The sequence below is a fragment of the Protopterus annectens genome, chromosome 2.part1 (genome assembly GCF_019279795.1).
Source record: "Protopterus annectens isolate FY-2018-M chromosome 2.part1, PAN1.0, whole genome shotgun sequence".
In the NCBI taxonomy this organism is placed as follows: domain Eukaryota; kingdom Metazoa; phylum Chordata; order Ceratodontiformes; family Protopteridae; genus Protopterus; species Protopterus annectens.
In genome coordinates this window covers 903,242,165-903,258,267 of record NC_056729.1, presented here as the reverse complement: position 1 = coordinate 903,258,267, position 16,103 = coordinate 903,242,165, and positions in this window count along the sequence as shown.

Sequence of the window (16,103 nt, the reverse complement as noted above, 5' to 3'; positions counted from 1 at the left end):
ATGATTGGTCTGAATGCTTCAATAAAAATTCTAAAATTCAAATGTACTTTTAGGAGAAACTTGGAAAAAAATAATTTTGACAAATAATTATTTGTTTATTGAATATTAGCACTACAAGGTATGGTAAGCAACAAATTCTGCACCAGCAACACATAATTGGTCATGTATCCAAAACTTTTTCGTGCTTTTAAAAATAATTTTATATCAACATTATACAATCTAATCAAATTTGAAAACAATTTGCATAAACCAGTGGGAACTATGCCATGCTTCTGCAGTTTTATGGGCACTAATAATTCTAAAAGACTGGTTCTCTGGTGTAAGTGCTAACAGGGCACTGGAAATAGAAACTGCAGCCATTTGTGATCTGCATGTACTTCTGAAATGTTCTTTGCCAGTTTAAATGGTAAGTATAAACTGGAAGATAACTCCATTATAGTCTTCCATCAAATGTAGTAACACACTTGACAATATATTGAGAAATTATTCATATGCCCATGATATCTGTTTTTCTGTGTATATACCAATATAAGTGCACATTGCAGATAAATAAACATATATGCAATGTAATACATCCAAAAGCATTGCATGTGCACACGCAGACATACACACACACACACACACACACACACACACACACACACACACACACACACACGCACACACACAGACACACAAGTGCATGTTTGCATATGTCTATATGTGGGTCTACCTGCTATTATCAAAACCTCACTTTACCAAAATTAAAAAAAAATGGAATGACTATGTCAAACACTTACTTTCACAAACTCTCGGATCACTGGAATTTCACTCCGGGATAGGAACCACTTGGCCATCATGATAAACTTTGCCCTTTTTCCCACTGTAGTGCAATCTGAGAGTTGGTATATTTAGTTAAGGGGGTGTGGGGGGTGAAGGCCCCACTCGGGTGGTTTTGCATTGCTTTGGTTTCTTTATTTAGTTGTGGTGGCCAAGAAGTCTTTTCTTTTCTATTATAAGACTAAAGCACTTAACTATTGCCAGGGCTGGCCTTTGGTTAATTGGTACCCTAGGCAAAAGGACTCCACAGCACCCTACCCACACTACCCAGTGCCCTCATCCTGGTCTGTCTACACCATCCAGATTACTATTTTTCATCCTTTTTTCACAGTTTGTCTTACTCTTTAGTTTTCCTATGTTTAATCAACACATTAAAAAAAAACATTTCCTTACTAAAAAAAAAATAAATAAATAAACAAATAAATAAATAAATACAAATAAACAAATAAATACAAGAACCCCCCCCCCTTGCTACAGCAGCACCCTAGGCAGCCACCTAGTTGTCCTGTGCCTAAGGCCGGCAATGACTATTAGTTATTTTAATTGTATTTTACTGCTGAATGAAGCCAGTATCACAAGCCACATTGCTTTGGTTTACTTTAAAAGTTTTTTTTTGTCATCTGCGACAGAATTCTCCTATTTTTAAGTCTGTAGCAAGTCTGGCAGTCTTTAATTTCTGTAATTTGACTGTGTAATACTAGTGCATTGGGGTGCACACTGTCAGCATGGAAACAGCTGTTAACTCTACTTTGTTTTTTTGAAGATCCATGCCTAGGTCTGCATCCACAGGAATGGTATATACCCAAGCCCAAAACATTATTCTGCATTAGCAAATACCAAAGAGTGGTGCAGGTAAAGTATTCCTCCAAAATTAGAAATACATGTAAAAACAACAAAGGAGGTTCCAGACCACAGCTACAAAAAACATATAAAGTTTAATCCAAGGTGAGCGCTTTCGTAGCTCAAGGCTACGTCATCAGACAAAACTACATCAAAATGTGCAGTTTATATACCTTCAAGCTGAGTAATTAATCAATTAACAAACTAATTAGCTTAAAGGCACATAGCCAGATTTGTTGATACTAAGTAAACCCAAGATGTAAAACTGCATGGAAAGCATCTTACACCTAATACATCCATCCAGTAGTACATCTAGGCTACAAAAATAAATACATATCAAAGAAGATATCAAAAACATTTACCTAGTACCTGAGCCTATCTAAAAATGCATATACATACTATAATAATATATTATAAAAACATATATTGTATCTAAAAAAAATCATTCAGAATGCATAAGGAACATGAAAAGTACATAGTTATCTAGCCACTGTTATCTAATGACTCTATTCATTAGTACTGGTTTAATGCACGTTTTATCATTAATTCCCTTACCAGCATTGCCTTGCAGCCTAATTATCCATTCAGGTTCCTTGACTTCAACTTTGTTCTTAATGCCACCCCCTCTTATACAGGACATAACCATATCTATCACTAAGAAGTTAAAGTGATGCCCACTGCCACAAATCATGGTGAGTTTCGCGAGGGCATTGGTATCTATTTGCTTTGAGGTGTCATAGGGATGTTCTCTCATATGATCACGTGTCGTCATCCCTATATAGAAGCAGCCACATTATACACAGGTGGCTAAGTATACTAAATTAATAGCATTACAATGTGCTGTCAGACTGAACGTATATACCCTCCCTGTCAAGAAAGTTGCAGAACCCACACTTCTGACACGGGTGTGTGCCAAACTCCACTCCATCTTCTGAGCTTGTTGGTTCATGACTAAGTTGTAGTCCACATAATATTTATTTCAAACACTTCTTATTCTTATAGACATAACTATGTCTTTCCCCCACAAATCCTTTCACCTTATCATCTGCACATAAAATAGTCCAGTTCTTATCAAAAATCCTCAGTAACAACTGTGTATTACTAGAATATGTGATGGGTATTCTCAAAGTATTGTTTCTATACTTGGGTGCTATGGAGGAGGGTTCCTGATTAGAGAAGTATGGTGTGATACCAACTTCTCTTCTGTTATTAATATCCATTGCCGCTTGAGATATTTCAGACTCACTATAGCCTCTCTCCATAAATCTATATTTCATATCCATGAACTCTCTTTCAAATTTAATATCATTGGTTATTAACCTGGAGGTTTTCACTCCTTGCCCTCTGATCAAGTTTCTAAAAATGTGCTTGGGGTGCATATTTTGTCTGTGCAAATAAGAATTTCTGTAACATTACTTTCCATATATCTCAGTATCAAATTGATTATTAGTTTTCTGTATAATTCTGATATCCAAGAAGTCAATTGTGAAAAAGGAACTCTTCATAATAAATTTCAAGAATTGTGTGCTGTTACCAATTTATCAAAAAAGGGGTTGAAAGAATTACTGTCACCATCCCACAGGATAAAGTGGTCATCCACAAACCTTTTATAAAAGCCAAGTCGGCCCTGCATCTCAGTAACCACAAACTGTTCTTCCCAAGCTGCCATGAAAATGTCGGCATAGCTATTGGCACATGGTGTGCCCATAGCTACGCCATCCATTTGTCTATAGACAGTGTCACCAAACACAAATAAATTATTTTCCAAAATGAGCTCCATCAGCATGGCTAAGAAGTCAATAAATTTATTATCGTTTGTCCTATCTTTCAACAGGCATTGTCCAAATAATTCAATCCTTACTCTATTGAGGATCATGGTGAAAAGGGATTGCACATCTAGAGTAATCATTAACCATTGTCTGTTAAAATTAGCATTGCCAACAAACTCATACAAGTCTCCTAGGATTTGTTTGGTGTCCCTCAATATAAAACTATTACTGATAAAACAGCCTTTAAATGTTGTTCCACAAAAATAGACAATGGCTCAGTGCACCACCCTCTCCCTGCCATAATGAGCCTCATAGGGGGTGTAGAACCTTAGGCAATCCCTGTATAACAGGTACCGTCAGTTTCTCTGCAATAAAGTACTTGAATAATTCCATACTAATTAATCTGCTCTGCAGGCATTCAAATATAGAGTTATAAATGCATCTTTCACATGTACTGACTCTACTAACACTTGTCTGCTCATAAAACTTCTTGTCATTTAACATTTCATTCATAGTTTGTGTGTAAAATTCAGAGTCCATTATAACCAAAGGGCCACCTTTGTTGGCCGGTCTAATTGAGATAAAATCATCTGGGCATCGAACTTCCAATGCTTCCCTTTCTTTTATATTTAAATTAGAAAAATATTTCTTGTTAGAATTGCCACTATTATACAACTCCTATATTTCTTTAATACATGCCTTCTCAAATGTCTCTACAGCTGAGTTATTTATAGGAATAAAGATACTATGCTTTTTAAATTCACTAGCAGTATCTGTGCTATCGCCCATTCCACCGAAATTAACTTTCAACATAATGTTACGAGTATAATTTTTTTTTAGGTACAATATGTTTTTATAATATATTTTTATAATATGTATATGCATTTTTAGATAGGCTCAGGTACTAGGCAGATGTTTTTGATATCTTCTTTGATATGTATTTATTATTTTTGTAGCCTAGATGTACTACTGGATGGATGTATTAGGTATAAGATGCTTTTCATGCAGTTTTACATCTTGAGCTTACTTGGTGTCAATGAATTTGGCTATGTGCCTTTAAGCTAATTAATTTGTTAATTGCTTGATTACTCATCTTGAAGGTATATAAACTGCACATTTTGATGTAGTTTTGTCTGATGAAGTAGCCTTAAGCTACGAAAGTGGTCACCCTGGATTAAACTTTATATGTTTTTAGTAGCCGTGATCTGAAGCCCCCTTTTGTTGCGTTTACATTATTCTGCATTACTTTAACCATGTGTTTATGAAGTCACATGGAACTTGCTGCCTGAAACATGCAGTGCTGTTATATATCACCTGACCAGTACCTCATGGCTATCATCACTACAAATGTTCAGGAGGATTTTATTTTCAATTTTTTTTTGCATCACAGCTGTACTTTTCCTAGTTCAATGCAGCTGACAGTTTATACATTTACATTCCTCAGTTTTCGTAGAGGAATGGCTATTTGTGTTTTTCTTTGGCTTTTCCCGGTTAGGGGTCACCACAGCGGATCATCTGTGTGCTATTTATATATATATGAATAAGTGTGTGTATGCACATCTGTGTATTCATTTACAGATACGGCAGAAAAGAGCTTTCTTATTAATATGTATTAACATTGATTTAATCATAGGTTGTGAATTCGAATTTGTTTTTGTATATTTCATGCAATGTGTATTTTTTCATGCAAAATATTGCATTTCCCTTGCAGTTTTGCATTATTGTATATGTGAAAATATTATTGTTGCTGATTACAAGCTGATAGGGAGATATTTGCTCAGCACTATAACTCACAACTACGATTAGACTATTTTTCGTTATTTCCTACTACAGCTCAATATATATATATATATATATATATATATATATATATATATATATATATATATACATATACACAGAGCCATGTGATTTGCTGCAGCATTGAGAAGACAAATGTCACAATCCACACAGTGCTGTACAAACCTTTAGAATTCTACTGATGACTTGGCTGTGGTCTAGTACTGACTGAAAGCAAAGGGTGATTGCCAACGAAGCACACAGCTCACTCTAAACAGAAAGCATATGGGAATAAAGCACATAGAACAGCTGGCTGGGCCTGTAATTGGTCATTGCTTGAGTAGTGCTGTGCCCTAATAAACAAATTTAATGAAAATAAAAAATATATATAAATAAAGAGATCTATTTATAAAGGTATAGCTGGAAACAGCTGAGTCAGTAGTTTAGATGTGTTTTTTTGCTTCTTGCCAGAGAAAAAGTTAAGAGGCTCAAGTGAAATAAAATGTCCAGCTCATTTTAAATCATGGGACCGGCTACAAAAGGCAGCACTAGGGGAAATTAGTGGTAAAAGGCATTGCTGTACATTGATAATTATGTTGATTGATCCACTTACTAATTCTAAAAGTTGGAAACAAAACAATCTAATAAAGTTACAATAAAAGTGATGTACAGGAGTTGCTATAATAGGTTGGGGTGTAATGTGTTGTAATGGTTAAGGTGTTTACCTTTTAATCTCAAGGTACAGTGTTGGATCATCACCTTTGAAAGGGAAATTGACTATGCTTAAAATGGCTTGCAAGAACAGCTAGCCTAGTGTCTATCTGTTAGTACATGACAGAAATATACAGCTCACTTGTTTAAATTGTGTGAAATTGCCATTATATATAAAAAAATTAAAAGAAATAGGTATTATTTAAAGCAAATATTAAAACAGGAATTAGTCATAGGCAGGTTTTCTAAATGACAAAAAAATGACTATTTATGTGTATTACTATGAAGTAATGCTTAAAATGTTTAATTTGTAATGTTGATCTACTTGTTGTTGTGTCTTTCGGCTTTTCCCGGTTAGGGGTCGCCACAGCGGAACTCCGGTCCGCTAATGATTGGCAGTTGATTTTTATGTACCGAGTTGCCAGCTCTGCCACACAACCTTCAACGAAGGTACGCCCATTCACGCATATCACCACGCAGAAGACGCTCTAGCTGAGAATCGAACTGAACAGCATCTTACTGTGAGGCGACCGCTACCACAGCACCACCACCGCAGTTGATCTACTATATAAATGTATTTTTTTTTGGAGATTTTCTCCTTGGTACTCCACTGAAAATGGGACTTCTGTCCAATCGGACTTTCAAGGTAAACAATAGACAATAAATAATTAAATAAATTCCATATTTAAGAGGTTCTTTGTACCTCTGTCACCATGTTGGAGACTGTCTGGGAAATGAGGTTTGGAACAGACCATTTTGTCCAGGGACATCTTCAAGGTGGGGGGTTAGTTAGAGTTGCAGGATTTGGGAGAATAGGGGTAGGATAGGGTTTAATAGAAATGGATGAGGTTTGGGAGGAAGTGAGGTAGGGGTAGGGAGGGGCTTAAAGGATGTTAGGCAAGTGTAACTGGATTAGGAGTCACATTTTGGCATGAACTTGCTAATGGCAGGGTTATGTCCATGACGACCAGGATGGTAATGTAATGGTCAGGTAGGTGTTGGGATGATAGTAGTTTTTATGAGGAGGTCTTGAAGTGCTTTTTTTTTAGGGGGGGGGGGTTGTTTTCTTTTTTTTTTTTCTGTGCTTGTCAGACTGTGGGATATCATTTTGTTTGCTTTATTGATATAGAGTATCAATTGGCTTAGTATCAAGGTGGTGGGTTTAACATATTTAGGTTGATACTGTTTAAAACTCTGGGCACACGGTTTGGTTTATTCTGCTTATACAGTTTGCAGAGTGACTTCTGGCTCTTCTAGTTTGAGTATGAGGCACGTCACTTGCAGTGTGTTGAGGGCTGCAGCAGTTACCCTTTGCCTTAGGGGATTTCATGGAAGTTGGTTTATTTGTAGCAGGTTTATCAGGCAAAGTTTCACTGTTAGCCGGGCAGCTGTGGTTTCAAGGTAATTGGGTCGCAATTAGTAGAAGCTTCTGCGGCATCAGTACATTCAGATGAGCCAGACTGTCTGTTAAGGTGTTTTCGCGGGCCTATCATGAATTGTGGTAAAAAGTACTGGCTGTGGTTATTGTAAGTGGTTTTCGTAGACTAAGCCAGTTTTGGTGGTTGTTGCCTGGCATGAGTGGTGGCAGTGATGGTCGGAGGAATGTGGCCATCATATCTCTTAACTGTACAGATTTCCACAGGTTATCCAAGTTTTTGACTCATACTTTGGGTGATTTCTCAAAATTGTGATTTGCTGAGTACTGATTTTGATACAAGGTTAGTAGGTAGTGAATTTATTATATGCCATGCTTTGTTGCAGATGCTTGAAACCCCTTTTAATTCCATAACCTGGTGCTAAGCTGCCATGATGTTGTCCTGTAATACAAATGTAAAGGCCATCTTGCAAACCCGTCACTTGCTTGTTATAAAACAAAACAAAAAAATGTTGTTGAAAGAGTTGGAGAAAAGGGGATATGTGGGGCGTAATTCGTATGAGTTTGTTTCCTGCTGTATCTCTCTCTTATCAGTTGTTGAGAGGTTGGCATGGGTATCCACTGGTGGTAAGGGTGTTGTACCAAATTAGCAGTCACGGAGGTTGAAACAACTAGAAATTTTTTTTCGCAGGCTTTAGGCACAGTGTGAGGCTTGCTGGAGGTAGCGCGGTAGTCTGCGCATGCGTGGGCTGGGTGGTGGCAAGTTAGGAAAATATCAATAGGAACATGGCAAGCGGTGTGCTGTTTCTTTGGTTGAGTGGGATTAGAATCTGTGTTTGTTTTGACATTAGTGTTTGGCTGTTTAAAATTAGCTGTGCTTTACTGATCATTGGCTTATGGTTATAACAATTTTAAGTCCTGTAATTGCCAAGTGTGTTTAACTTGTATACTTATTTACTGTGAATCTTAGCATGAGTTGACTTTATTTCCAGAATATTGTGAGTTCTTTATTATGTTATATTGTATTATACGCCCTGACTTGCCCATAAAGTCATGCCACATTGTTAAAAATTAGCTGTTTTGTATTTAAGCAGTAAAATAATGGAGTATTCCTTGTTTATTTCTAATGCTGTGATAAAATCATGGGAATTGGCGAAGCCCAACTGGCATAATAAAACGCAAGTTAAATTAAGATAATACAATATATAATTAATCATATTCCTTTGTTTTTGTTAGTGTTTATGTTGTGATATACATGTTTCATTTTGCAAGTACCTGAATGTACTCTTGCATTTTTGTAGTGTTTCTGATTGTACCCTAAAAGAATAGGAGCGCTTGAACTGGACACTGGATGGCAAATATGCTTTAGTCAGTATGCACAGCCTTCTGTCAACAAGGAATTATGCATGTGGGATGTTGAATAATATTTACTCGTCTGTCAACATATATTTTAAAAAAATCTGGGTGGGACTGGGTGTGATTTTCAGGCTTGATGTCCTTAAACTGACTCATGAAGGACACAGAAGTGTTTTTTAAAACTTTCACCCTACTAACCCACCTTTTAATGTAATATCGCATTGTGGGGCACCATCCAACCTCCCAGCTTTACTTTACCCTTAGTGCATTTATTGGTGCACATGATGGTATTTCAGATACTCAAAGCTGGTCACAGAACTGGAGGTTGATGTGGCTCATGGGGGGGGGGGGGCATCAGGGGCTGTCTCATGGTGGCAAACTTTGTGGAAGAAATTTCAGAAATCTCTGAGATCTTGGTGGTCTTGACATTTTTTGTAGCAGGAGCAAGTGGTGGCTTTTCAGAATAGACTGCTTTTACTTTGGTAAGTGTATATTAATTCATATGCTCTGATTCTTTCGATGGCTCAAGTTAATAGCATTAACATTTTAAACATGTCCCTGAGTTTTGGATTTGTCCCTGATTCTTTTATGTTCTCTGAACATAGGTTCATAGATTAGTACTTAGCTAACTGCCCTTGTAAGCCATTTTAAGCCTAGCCAATTATCCCTTGTGAGACTCAAACCCTGCACCTTGTGTTTGTAAGGCAAACACCTTAACCATTAGGCCACCCTCCCACCCTCATCACACTGATTGGTTCAGATGTTTGAGCTAAAAATATATTTGTAAAGTTATTTGTGTTAAAAATGCATCAACAGTAGGTTCTGCTGGATGTATACTTGTATATTAGGCTGTATTTTTTAACTGATTAAACTTGTATGTTATTTATTTATTTATTTTACAGTTTGTTTACCGAGATAGGCCATTGGGCCAAGAATAACCCGTTTTCTTGACACTAATAAAGCACTGTGATAGGGCAACATGTATGCTGTTAACTGTAACAGCTACAGTGTGCACTGTGTCCATTTGTTCCACATTATGTGTTTAGTGTGCCTCATTTGGAGATGGAAGGTTAAGAGTTAGGCAGATGGCTTTACAATATAAGTTAGCTTCGCTTATACAGGGCACTAATGGATGTGGTCTGGAATTGCAAGGTTACCCGGGTTGTGGATATTGCTAGGTCCCTTCATGTGTGGGGTTTAGTTTAATATATTCGACTGGTAGCTAAATTTATCTTGGGTATTTGCTATGGTCATTGTAAGCATAGCTTCAGTTCTGGCTGCTTTGTCATAGATGTGATTGGCGGTGGTACATTCCTTCTTGGTTTGGCGGGATAGGTTGTCCTTGAAGATGTCTTGGAATGGGGGTTATATATTTTGGATGATTTACATGTCTTTTCTTTCTTGCAGATGGGGTCTTGGAATGCTGCGGCTGTAATCTGGAATAGGTGGGTATAAGATGGAGCCTTTTCTTTACATTTTAGAGGGTTTACTCTTCTCCTTTTCTTTGTAGATGGTGGGGTGCCAAGTACCAGGGGTGGCGCTAAACAGTGAAATCGCAGATGGAAACAGTGGTGTGTGAGGAGATTACACATGGGGAGCACCAGTGGGCAACAGGTACTGATGGAAGTAAGTGGATTTCACAGTTGTTGAGTTTTGGTAGAGGATTTACACTGCTAGTCAGAGAAGGATAGGCGTTTGAGTTTTTGATCTCAGAGTTAATTGGTTGTATAATTTGTTCTATTACCCGGTCAGTATGTTAGATTAACATTGGAAGTTGTCCCTGTTTTGGGCATTTGCATTGAATAGTAAAAGGGAGCAACGGCCATAGGTAAGAGTTGGGGGTTGCACAGAATGGCCGGAGATGGGAATGTGCTGAGTGATCTGTGGTCAGCACCCTGATTAAATAGCTTTGAAAGGTAATGGATGCTTTATGTGGATTTTAATGGTTGGACTAGTGTATAGTGGAATTGGGGATTTTGGTGCTTGAGTGGTGCATAGAGGGTTATGTAAAGAGGTATGTTTGGGTCAAGGTAAGGTAGGACCAGGGGTGTGATGGTGCAGGTACCAGTGGCTGTTGTCATTGATGGAGTGGTGCATAAATGTGCTTGATTGGGGGAGTGTAATATAAACAGTCACTGTCCTGCAGGAAATAGTTAAAGGTAGTTGATGTTGAGGGGCTGGACGTTCAGTTTGTTGGAGATGTGTACAAAGGCATCACAGGGAATTTTATTTTATTCACCGTTAAGCAAGATATGTCGAACTTGGTGCGATTTGGGTAGTGTACGACAAGTAAAGGAGTAGGTTGGGGGCTAGGTAAGGCAGGGTTGCGGATCTGTTATGGGGGTCCTGGGCGTTTCTACAGTTGGGGTGGATGCACAGTAATTAAGGGCATAGGAAGTCACTAGGTTACTGGTGCTAGGGCTCTTAAAGTCAGTTTATCTATATTCGTTTCATTTATGGTTATTATGCACTTGTATTTGGAGGTAGGGCATTCTGCTGGGGGAGGTTAATGTTAATAAGTGTTTGTTTTGTACTCATTAAGGCATTTCAAGGTTGGTGCAGCTGGGTAGTGTAAGGCCAAGGGAGGATAAGGTATGTTGAGGGCAAATTATAGCAGGGTTTGATATTTGCTTAGGTGTAGTTTTGGGTTCTTACTGATGTGAGGAGCGGCACCAATTTCAGGAGTTGGGGTAGTTACTAGGTTAATGATATTAAGGTTTTGATGAACTAGACAGCCTCAGGTAAGTAAGATTCCTTAATCCAGAGTGCATTCCATGTTGCTCTTTGTCAAGAGGGACATGGGTGATTGTTGCCTGTGTCCAAAAGGAATATAGGTAGATGTGTGGGGGGGGGTTTACACTTCAGGTTTGGTAATAGGATATAATAACACGGCTATGGTTGTTTTTTTCTTTGCCTTAATTATGGTTAACAGCGTTGTTGGGAACTAATTGGTTGGGAAAAGAGTGGTATATTATTTATAGAATAGGCCCTTTTCTAATGCAATCATTTGTTCATAGGTTCATAGGTTCATAGATTAGTACTAAGCTAACTGCCCTTGCGAGCCATTTTAAGCCTAGCCAATTATCCCTTGTTACTTCGCATGGGTATTATTTGTATCATGAATCTGTCAGGTGTGGAGGAAATCTTACGGGTATTTTTGTTAATGGATCTTAAGTTTCATTGGTGTTTTGTATGCGATAGTAAATGCATTTTAAGCAGTTGATAGACATACCCCAGTAGTAGCGGTGCATACTGTCATTAAGAAGTTCTAATTATGTTTGGATGAAGTATTTACAGTTTTTTCTTTTACAAGTAGGTGGAAGGAAGGTGGCTTTGGCAGGTGAGAGAGGGGGTCGGGGTTGATGTCGGTTGATGGAGTGGTGCGAAAAGAGGTCATGGTCTCCCAGCAAAGCAGTCACATATGGAATTGTTATATTTTCTTCCCAATAGTTACAATGTAATGGTTTTTTTGCTTGTTTTGAGTGGAAGACGAAGAAGAAAAAAAAATAAAAAAGAGGATATTGTACCTACTTTAAAGAGATCTCATTGGTATGATGGTATGCGATGGGGTTTAATAACCAAATAGTATGGCTTGTTTTGTCAAGTTGCTAGAATGCCATGATGGCTGTTGAGCTGTTTTATTGCTTATAAGGGATAGTGTGATGGTGGGATTGCTAGACAATGGGATTTTATGATAGTATTTTGGTTATTTTAAGCAGTGAAATGGAGATGGGATTAGGCATCATGCTTTGTTCTTGTTTCTATGTGGTTTCACATGATTGTGAGCTTGTGTTGGTTGTCCTGTTGAAGGGTAATGATGGGGGAGTCATTAGAATTGTTATTGCTCTGGCACTAAGGAGAGCTTATTTGGTTATTACTGGACTGGGTGGTAGATAGGGTTGCAATTTTGTATGATGGCATGTAGTTGACTCTGCGTGGTTTTTATAATGCCCTTGAAGTTTTTGTGGAGCTGCCATTGGTCATGAAGTAAGGATTATTTAGCTCATGTGCAGTGGGTATGCTAGGTTATCTTAGCACAGGTGAAGGGTCAGTGTTTTGCTTTTAGTAGTTTTGGTAACTGGTTATTTTTATTATGTGATAGGGTTTTAGGAGTTAACTATATTCACCTTGGTTAGTGGGGACGGGGTACACCGAATGATGTTTGGCCGGAAGCCTTAATGGTGTTTATATTGCTGGAAGTGTGCTGCAGAGAGGAGAACAGCCTGGTCAGGCTGGTGGGTAGAGAAAAGGGGCAGGCTTGCCCTCTTCTGTTCCCCCTCTGGTGCTGGATGGTCAATTCAATAAGTTAGAAAAGGAAAGTGAGCAGTTATGCTGCTTGATAAGTACATAAGTAAGTGGAGGAAGCTGCTTATTTGTTTGATGGTATAATGTAATAAATCATAATGAAAGTGAGTGGTTACGCTGCTTGATAAGTACATAAGTAAGCGGAGGAAGCTGCTTATTTGGTTGATGGTATAATGTAATAAATCATAATGAAACTGAGAGGTTACGCTGCTTGACAAGTACATAAGTAAGTGGAGGAAGCTGCTTATTTGGTTAATGGTATAATGTAATAAATTGTAATGAAAGTGAGCGGTTCCGCTGCTTGATAAGTATCAATGAATGGTAATGGAAGTGAGTGGGTACGATGCTTCATAAGTAGGTGAGTGGAGGTATGGACGCTGCTTACTGATCAGGATGAGCAGGTTTACACTGTCCTGTCCTAAGATTATGGTACGTAGATGTTATTTCATCTGTATAAAGTTTGGCTGAAATAAATGAATATTGAGTTACATTTATGTTTATGGAAATTTAATAAAGGTCGTCAAATGTCATTCAGTGTACTGTGTTTCTTGAATGGGACTGGGACAAATGAGGTTTGGAACAGACCATTTTGTCCAGGGACATCTTCAATGTGGGGGGTTAGTTAGAGTTGCAGGATTTGGGAGGTTAGGGGTAGGATATGGTTAAATAGGAATGGATGAGGTTTGTGAGGAAGTGAGGTAGGGAGAGGCTTAAAGGATGTTAAGCAAGTGTAACTGAATTAGGAGTCACATTTTGGCATGAACTTGCTACCCGCCTTCCCTCCCTCTTTTATTAGTCGGGATGTGGTTATGTTTAGTTTGGACAGGCCAGAGAAGAGGGGCAGGCTTGCCCTTTTCTGTTCCCCCTCTGGTGCTGGATGGTCAATTCAATAACTTGGAAAAGGAAAGTGAGAGGTTACACTGCTTGATAAGTACATAAGCAAGCAGAGGAAGCTGCTTATTTGGTTGATGGTATAATGCAATAAATCATAATGAAAGTGAGAGGTTACGCTGCTTGATAAGTACATAAGTAAGCGGAGGAAGCTGCTTATTTGGTTGATGGTATAATGTAATAAATCATAATGAAAGTGAGAGGTTACACTGCTTGATAAGTACATAAGCAAGCAGAGGAAGCTGCTTATTTGGTTGATGGTATAATGTAATAAATCATAATGAAAGTGAGCGGTTACGCTGCTTGATAAGTACATAAGTAAGTGGAGGAAGCTGCTTATTTGGTTAATGGTATAATGTAATAAATTGTAATGAAAGTGAGCAGTTACGCTGCTTGATAAGTACCAATAAATGGTAATGGAAGTGAGCGGGTACGCTGCTTCATAAGTAGGTGAGTGGAGGTATGGACGCTGCTTACTGATCAGGATGAGCAGGTTTACACTGTCCTGTCCTAAGATTATGTTACGTAGATGTTATTTCATCTGTATAAAGTTTGGCTGAAATAAATGAATATTGCGTAACATTTATGTTTATGGAAATTTAATAAAGGTCATCAAATGTCATTCAGTGTACTGTGTTTCTTGAAGGGGACTGGGACAAATGAGGTTTGGAACAGACCATTTTGTCCAGGGACATCTTCAATGTGGGGGGTTAGTTAGAGTTGCAGGATTTGGGAGGTTAGGGGTAGGATATGGTTAAATAGGAATGGATGAGGTTTGTGAGGAAGTGAGGTAGGGAGGGGCTTAAAGGATGTTAAGCAAGTGTAACTGAATTAGGAGTCACATTTTGGCATGAACTTGCTACCCGCTTTCCCTCCCTCTTTTATTAGTCGGGATGTGGTTATGTTTAGTTTGGACAGGCCAGAGAAGAGGGGCAGGCTTGCCTCTTCTGTTCCCCCTCTGGTGCTGGATGGTCAATTCAATAACTTGGAAAAGGAAAGTGAGAGGTTACACTGCTTGATAAGTACATAAGCAAGCAGAGGAAGCTGCTTATTTGGTTGATGGTATAATGTAATAAATCCTAATGAAAGTGAGCGGTTATGCTGCTTGATAAGTACAGATAAATGGTAACAGAGGTGAGCGAGTATGTTGCTTCATAAGTAAGTGACTGGAGGTATGGATGCTGCTTACTGATCAGGATGAGCAGGTTTACACTGTCCTGTCCTAAGATAATGTTATGTAGATGTTATTTCATCTGTATAAAGTTTGGTTGAAATGAATGAATATTGAGTAACATTTATGTTTATGGAAATTTAATAAAGGTCATTAAATGTCATTCGGTGTACTGTGTTTCTTGAAGGGGAACGGGACAATTGCTGCTTAAGTTTTTTCTGACATCAGTCAGCATCTCCAAGATATACTGAGACATCAGCTCAGTTTTGGATATATGCAAACACGTAAGTGTTCTGTGTGAATGTTCACAGCTAAGAAAGTTCTAGACACATTTTCAAGGTTTCTGAAGAGACATCTGTTCACCTACAATGATTATTACAAAATCATGTGTGTCATATAACTCCTCAATTCCACAAGGTGTTCATTCAATATTCCAGTTATGAACTGATGTGGACAGTATGACTGTTATAAAAAATAGATATATAAAAAGACACTGCTAAGACTTTCACTATCAATGTGTTGGAAAAATATTTGCTATGCACTGTTTACCACATGGACATGTCTGCAACATAACTCAGAAACAAAAAGAAAAAAAATATCCTGTCAGTGTGTTGCTGGACTTAACAAAATCTTTACTTGAATGAAGTGAATAATTGATGGCAAACGTCTGCATGTAATACTGCTCAGATCATCGGATGTCTTTATGTCAGCACACTAAGTACGATTCTTTCCACTCTTATTTCATAACTTTGCATGAAGCAATAGAATACATACTGACGAATCACATGCACCTTGTTTCTGAACTCCATCTTCACTATTCCCTACTTGTATTTTGGTTTGGTGTTGTTTGATGCATGCATGTTTATATTACATTTAATTAAAAAGTTTAAACAAGAAATATAAGGTGATAGAAGGTGATTAAAGGCTGAGTGATGTGATCCCAGAGACATTTCCAGGAAATCTCCAGAACCTGCGCCATTTAGCCTAGAGCAATGCACTTTGTTTAATAAAACATCCAGTTTGCAAAAAAAAAAAAATGTTTACCTGAGCTCAGTGGACCAGACATGACTACTTAAATATGTGTAAA